The following is a 7,525-nucleotide window of genomic DNA, read 5'->3' on the forward strand; positions in this document are numbered from 1 at the left end:
GAAACATGAACAAAGGACAATTTTCCAAAAGCAGGAATATGTGTTACATCCATCTGCCAGATGGAATTTGGAGATAAACTTCTAGGGTTACTCCTGTTCCTTAATGTGGCAGATGCAGGGCTTGGCAGGCAGAACAGTGTTACACAATTTCTTTAGCTTGTTTCCATGACAGACCATATCTTTTTCTAAGGCTTACAGCATTAAGATGGGTTAAAGAATGAAATGTTTCTGCCTCAGCAAAGGCTGTAGACATGAATGCATCTACCCTTTTATTAAGTTTAAAGGGCCAGGGAGGTTAGTATGTGCTCTCATATGAGTGATATAGAAAGGTGAATGCCTTTGTTGTAGTGCTTGCTGTAAAGAATGAAATAAAAGATTAAGTTGTTCATCAGTCACATTTCAAATTAAGACACATTCAATATTTTGCATGGCTTGTACTACATAGGCTGAATCAGAAGCAATGTTTACTGGCTGTTTAAAAGTTTTTAACACTGTTATCACAGCCATAAGTTCAGCCCTTTGAGCAGAAGCAAAGTCAGTTTGAAAAACTTGCTGTTGAGGTCCTGCAAATGAGGCTTTTCCATTACCAGATCCATCAGTAAAAACAGTAATGGCCCCTTCAATAGGGGCTTTTTGAGTAATAGAAGGCAATATCCAGGATGTTAATTTTAGAAACTGGAAGATTTTATACTTAGGATAATGATTATCAAGAATGGCAACAGAACTGGCCAAATTAACTTGCCATTCTTGGAATTAATATAGGCTTGTTGAATTTGTTGTTTAGTTAATGGAACAATAATCTGATTTGGATCATATCCCATTAGCTTTGTTGTGCACAGCCTCGCTTGTCCTACTAACACAGCAATTTGATCTAAGTATAGAGTGAGCATTTTGGTTGTATTGTGAGGTAGAAAAAGCCACTCAACCAGATCATCCTGTTGAACTATAACTCCTGTAGGCAAATGCTTATTAGGAAAAACTAAAAACTGTAGTGGCTGTTATCAGGTTAATCCGTTCTACTTGTGCTTGCTGAATTTTTTCCTCAATTGATTGAAGTTCCTTCAATGCTTCTTTGGACAGGGAGTGTTTACTATTAAGGTTAGAATCACCTTGTAAAGTAGAAAAGAGGTGAGACATAGCATAGGTAGGAATGCCTAAAGTTGGATGAATCCAATTAATGTACCCTAATAATTTTTGGAAATCATTTAAGGTTTCTAAATTATCTCTTCGAATTTGAACCTTTTGAGGTTTAATAGCACTTTGCTCTACCTTCATTCCTAGATATTGAAAGGGAATCGAAGTTTGGATTTTATCAGGGGCTATAATTAACCCTGCTGCATTTACAGCCTTTTCTAACTGTTTGTAGCACAACATCAATTCTTCCCTAGTTTCAGCTGCACACAGAATATCATCCATGTAATGGATAATGTAACATTTTTTGAACTGTTCTCTAACTGGCTGAATAGCTTTCCCAATGTAAGTTTGACAAATAGGCTATTTAGCATGCCTTGTGGTCGTACTTTCCAATGGTATCTGTCCATTGATAATTATTTATGGTGGGAACAGTAAAAGCAAATTTTTCATACTCTTGGGCAGCTAAAGGAATGATTTAAAAAATCAATCCTTTAGATCTATCACTATGAGAGGACAGTATTTTGGGATCATTGTTGGGGAGGGCAGCCCCAGTTGTAGGATGCCCATGGGTTGAGTCACAACATTAACAGCCCTTAAATCTGTTAACATTCTCCATTTCCCTGATTTTTTCTTAATGACAAATACAGGAGAATTCCAAAGGGAGAAAGTAGGCTCTATATGTCCCTTTTGCAATGGTTCCTGCACCAGTTCTTTTAAAGCCTCCAGTTTTTCCTGTTTCAGTGGCCATTGCTCCACCCAAACCAGTCTGGCAGTTAGCCAAACAAGAGGAATGGGAGCTGGAGGATCAACAATGCCACTCCTAAAATTGACACCTCAATCCGGTCCAATCTGTTTGCCCTTTTAATTCTAAAGTTTCTGATTGGCCATTTTTATCTTTTCCTAGTCCTTCTCCCAGGCGATATCCCATATTTTTCATCATTTGTCTACTATTATTACTATATTGAACCATAGGAATAGATATTTCAGCATCCCATTGTTGCAATAAGTCTCTACCCCATAAAGTGACAGGAATAGGTATAATGACAGGCTGAATTGTCCCTTCCTGACCATCTGGCCCTTGACATGGTAAAATCAAAGAACTCTGAAAAGCTTCCAAGGCAGCTCCTACTCCAACAATAGCAATGGATGCCTTTTGCTTAGGCCAGTGCTGGGGTCATTGATTTATAGTAATAATAGAGACATCAGCTCCAGTATCTACAAGTCCTTCAAAATCTTTTCCCTGAATAGTTACTGTGCAAACAGATCTTTTATCAGACACTTGATTAACCCAATACACAGCCTTTCCTGCTGGATTAGTATTACCAAAACCTCCTGTTCTTTTCACTGTGCTCCTTCCTAGTTTTATGTAAGGTAACAGCAACAACTGAGCAATTCTTTCTCCTTGGGAGGCAGACCACGGAGTCGAGGAACTAATAACTAATTGAATTTCTCCAGTATAATCAGAGTCAGTTATTCCCATATGTACAGTAACACCTTTTAAATTTAGTCTAGACCTTCCAAGTAATAGACCAACTGTTCCTGAGGGTAAGGGTCCCCAAACTCCCATGGGGACCTTCTCTGGTGGCTCCCCAGGAAGAAAGGAGACAGGAATTGTGCTGTAGAGGTCTACAGCAGCACTGCCTGCTGAGGCAGGGGACAATTGTTGTACATTTGTAAGGGCACTGGCTGTGCCAAGTATGCCTCAGTTTGTTGAGGGGCTCAAGACGGGGCCCCCTTCCCATTTCCCAAAAGAGGTTGCCCATCTTTGCTAAATTAAGAATGACACTGACTTGCCCAGTGATTGCCTTTCTTACATCGGGGACATACACTGGGACTTTCCTGTTGATTGATGTTAATACTTTCTGTCTTTTGATTTCCTTTTCTACTTTCCTTTCTTGTGTGTCCAAATTGCCCACAATTAAAGCAAGAGCCTGAGAAACGGGGCATATTCTTTCCTACTCATTATCCAGTCACAGCCTGAGCTAAAAGAGTAGCCTTATGTAAGTTACCTCCAATGCCATCGCAAGCCTTAATATATTCAGCTAAATGAGCCCTCCCTCTCAGGGGTCTAGTAGCAGTTTGACAGTCTGCATTAGCATTATCGTATGCAAGAAGCTATATTACAACATCCTGAGCCGTTTTATCAGTTATGGCTTTATATACAGCCTCTTGGAGCTGAGCAATAAAATCAATATATGGTTCCTTAGGTCCTTGTCGGACAGAACTGAAAGAAGGATATTTTTCTCCTGTAACATTTATCCTTTCCCATGCCTGTAAGCACACAAAGCGCAGCTGAACAATGGCAACATCCTCCATTACTGCTTGATTCTCTAATCGACTCCAATTAGGGCCAACTCCCATTAACTGTTCAAAGGAAACAGGCACAGGTGGCTGTGCTTGTGTGTTTTCCCTTGCCTGAGTTTGTGCTTCCTCAGCCCTCCAGGTTTTAAACTGCAAGTACTGAGATGAGTGAGAACAGATTTTGTCAAAGTATCCCAATCATATGGTATTAATGTATTATCAAGAGCCATATTTTTAAATAAAGTTTGCACAAAAGGAGAGTTTGGTCTGTATTGACTAATGGCTTGCTTAAATTCCTTTAGTAACTTAAAAGGAAAAGCAACCCAATTAGCTATATTCTGTCCTCCCTGCTGGATTATAATAATGGGAAATTGCCATGCTTCAAGGTCTCCCTCGGCTCTAGTTTTTGAATAGAATTTTGTATAGCACCACCAATTGCTCTAGGTTTTAATGTTGCAACTACAGGAGCAGCAAGTTTTTCAGCTAATTTATTTTGTCACCCATTAACGGGAGAAAGAGGAGGTGGCCATTCACTTAATTCAGCAGGTGGAGCCGACGGGCTAGTAAAACATACTTTTTTTTAGTTTTCCTTTCTTTTCTTCAATCTCCTCTGGTAGCTGTTCCTCACACTCAAATCTGAAGCTAGTTTTTTACACTCATCCTCCTCTTCGTCATCTGAATCTGCCTCATCATCTGTTTGAAATGGCTCAAGAGCTGCCTTTATTAGTGCCCACAATGACCAAACGGAAACTGGAATTTCTGCTCCCTCTTTATACGCCTTTTTAAAATCTCTTCGAATTCTCTCCCATTCATCCAACTCCATAGTCCCTTGTTCACGAAACCATGGGCAAAACTGCTTTACTGTACTAAAGAGTGACAAATTCTGAGTACTAACTTTCACTCCCCCTCTTTATAATAAATGCCTTAAGAAATTTAAATAAGCAGAATGTCTGCTTTCACTTTGTCCCATTGTTACCCTGGTTCTTCCGAGAGTTCAGCTTTCCCGCCGAGCTTCTTTTAGACAGCCTCCGGTGTCCTTTGACAATGTGTCCTCTGCTTTCACATGCTCTAGCATTCCTTCACTGGGGTCTTTATCATCCCATGTTGGGCAGCCAGGAATGTTGGGGTGATGAGACCCAACATCAGGTTGTAGGGGCGATGAAGTCCAGTGGGGTCAGAGGAATGAGAAAAAGGTAGTTTGAGAGAGAAAGTGGGACCAGTGCACCACCGCGAGTGTGGAGGCTGCAAAGGCCCTGAGCTCTGGCAGCCCACGCTATTTATTGGTGCTCAAAGAAACAGGTAGTGAGGATGTGGGGGTTGAAAGGAAACAGTGTATCAAGTGAATGAGAATGACTGCTTGAGATAATAGGAGTGCTAGAAGCAAGGAGCCAGCAAGTCCAGCAGACATGCAAGCCCTGCCTCAGCTTCTCTCCCAACACTCAGCTTTTCTCCCAACAGAATGACAATGGTTTCTCATCCGAAACCATGCAGGTCAGAAGGAAGCAGCGTGCTGAAAGAAAACAATTGTTAACCCACAATTCTATATCCAGCAAAATTATCCTTTAGGAATAAAGGAGAAATCAAGACTTTCTTACATGAAGAAAAACTAAGAGAATGTATTAGTAGTTGCCATACCCAAAAAGAATGCTATAAGGAAGTTCTCTAAATGAAAAGAGAATAATTTTTTTAGAAAAAGGAATCTTGGAACATAATCAAGGAAGAAAAAATATAGTAAGCAAAAATATGGATAAACGGAATTTTCTTCTGCTCTTGAGTCTTCCAAACTATGCTGAACAATTGAAGCAATAATTACAATACTGTCTGAATTAGTTCCAAATGTACGTAGAGGAAATATTTAAGATAAATATATTGTAATGAAGAAGTGTAAAAGAACATAAAGAAAGGTAAGGTTTCTATACTCCACTCAAACCGATAAAGTAGAGACACCAGTAGCCTGCGATAATATGATAGACAGGTAGATGCATATATGTAATGTAATACCTAGAGCAATAACTAAAACAGCTACCCAAAGGGATACACTCACAAACACTGTGTATAAATCAAAATGAAATTCTAAAAAATGTTGAAATAATCTATAGGAAAATAGGAGAGGAAAAGGAAAACAGAAATAAAAGAGGGGAAGAATAAGTTGGCAGATTTGAGTTTAAAGTAGCAATAGTTATATTAAATTTAAATGGTATAAATGTACCAATTAAAAAACAGAAACTGGCAGAGTTGGTTAAAAAACATGATCTAACTATATGATATCTACAAGAAACTCACTTTAAATATAATGGTAGAGTCAGGTTGAAAGTAGAAGGATAGAAAAGTAATATCATGCAAACATTAAGCAAAAGAAAGCAGTAGTGGCTACATTAGTATCCAAGTATATACAGAGACATCACATACACACAAATATATTAGCAATATGTATGTAATATGTCATTACATATAATTAGTATATATTTTAGGTTAAATTAAATACATATTAACATATAAATAAATAGTTATTATTAGAGTATATAGAGAGACACTACATACACTCAAATATATTAGCAATATATATGTAATATGTCATTACATATAATCAGTATATATTTTATGTTAAATACATATTAACATATAAATAATAGTAAACATATAGACAGGGTATGAAATAAAATTCATTTCAGACCCCAAAGATTTACCCAAGACAAAGAAGGATATTACATAATGTTAAAAGTCTCAGTTCATCATGACATGACAATCCCAAAGTATATGCACCAAACAACAGAGCTGCAAAATATGTAAAGCAAAAACTGTTGAGCTAAAAGGAAAAACAGGCCAGGTGCAGTGGCTCATGCCTGTAATCCCAGCAATTTGAGAGGCTAAGGTGGGCGGATCACTTGAGGTCAGGAGTTTGAGACCAGCCTGGCCAACATGGTGAAACTCCATCTCTACTAAAAATACAAAAATTAGCCAGGTGTGGTGGTGCACACCTGTAATCCCAGCTACTTGGGTGGCTGATGCAGGAGGATCACTTCAGCTCGAGAGGCAGAGGTTGCAGTGAGCCAAGATCTTGCCACTGCACTCTGGCCTGGGCGACAGAGTGAGATTTCACCTCTGAAAAAAAGGAAAAAAAAGGATAAAAATAGTTAAGATGGTAAATTAATGTTACGTGTGTCTCACCACAATTATAAAGTTTTAAAGCTACATTTACCGTATAACTTTAACCTTGTGTGTTATTTCCAATAGCTGCAAATAGTGCACTATAAATTTCTATGTTGTACAAACCTAGAGGTTATTCTAAATATTAACATTGCACAATATTATCCATGTTAACAAAAAACATTAAATTTATTAAATGTGTACATTTAAAATATACCACAAGATTTAACCCTTGTTTGGTATTTATTTTGTAATATATCCATACGAATAAAATTGGCCATTTTTCTCTAGACCTCTGAGAGTCCTTCCTCCTCTCCACACACCCCATTTCAACCACCATTCCCTTTCTGCAAACTTTGTTCTGATTCTTCACCCTTCTATTGCTCCCATACTATTTCTTTCCCCAGATTTCTCACCCCAGAAGTCCTCAACCCAAGAGTTCCTGTAATTTCTGCCTCTCATCCCTACCTGAGCCTGCATTCATCTTACTGAGCTAGAAATGCAAACCAGGGAGGCTGTCACTGGCTGCTTGAATTTGGGGAATTTCCAGTCCTGCTCATTGGGAACTGGCATGTCATGTTCTAGAACTAGAGTAAGGAGTGCTATGTTAGAAGGTAACAAGGCTTTCAGGCCAGTCATGATGGCTCATACCTGTAACCCCAGCACTTTGGGAGGCCAAGGAGGGAGGATCTCTCAAGCCCAAGGGTTCAAGACAAGCCTTGGCAACATAAGGAGACACTGTCTTTACAAAAAAAAAAAAATTAAATAGCCAGATGAGATGGCACACACCTGTAGTCCCAGCTGCTCAGGAGATTGAGGTGGGAGCATCATTTGAGCCTGGGAGGTTGAGGCTGCAGTGAGCTGCACTCCAGCCTGGGTGACAGAGCAAGACCCTGTCAAAAAGAAGAAGAAGGAGAGGAAGAGGAGGAAGAAGAAGGAGGAG

This window comes from Theropithecus gelada, chromosome X, assembly GCF_003255815.1.
Source record: "Theropithecus gelada isolate Dixy chromosome X, Tgel_1.0, whole genome shotgun sequence".
Classification (NCBI taxonomy): Eukaryota; Metazoa; Chordata; class Mammalia; order Primates; family Cercopithecidae; genus Theropithecus; species Theropithecus gelada.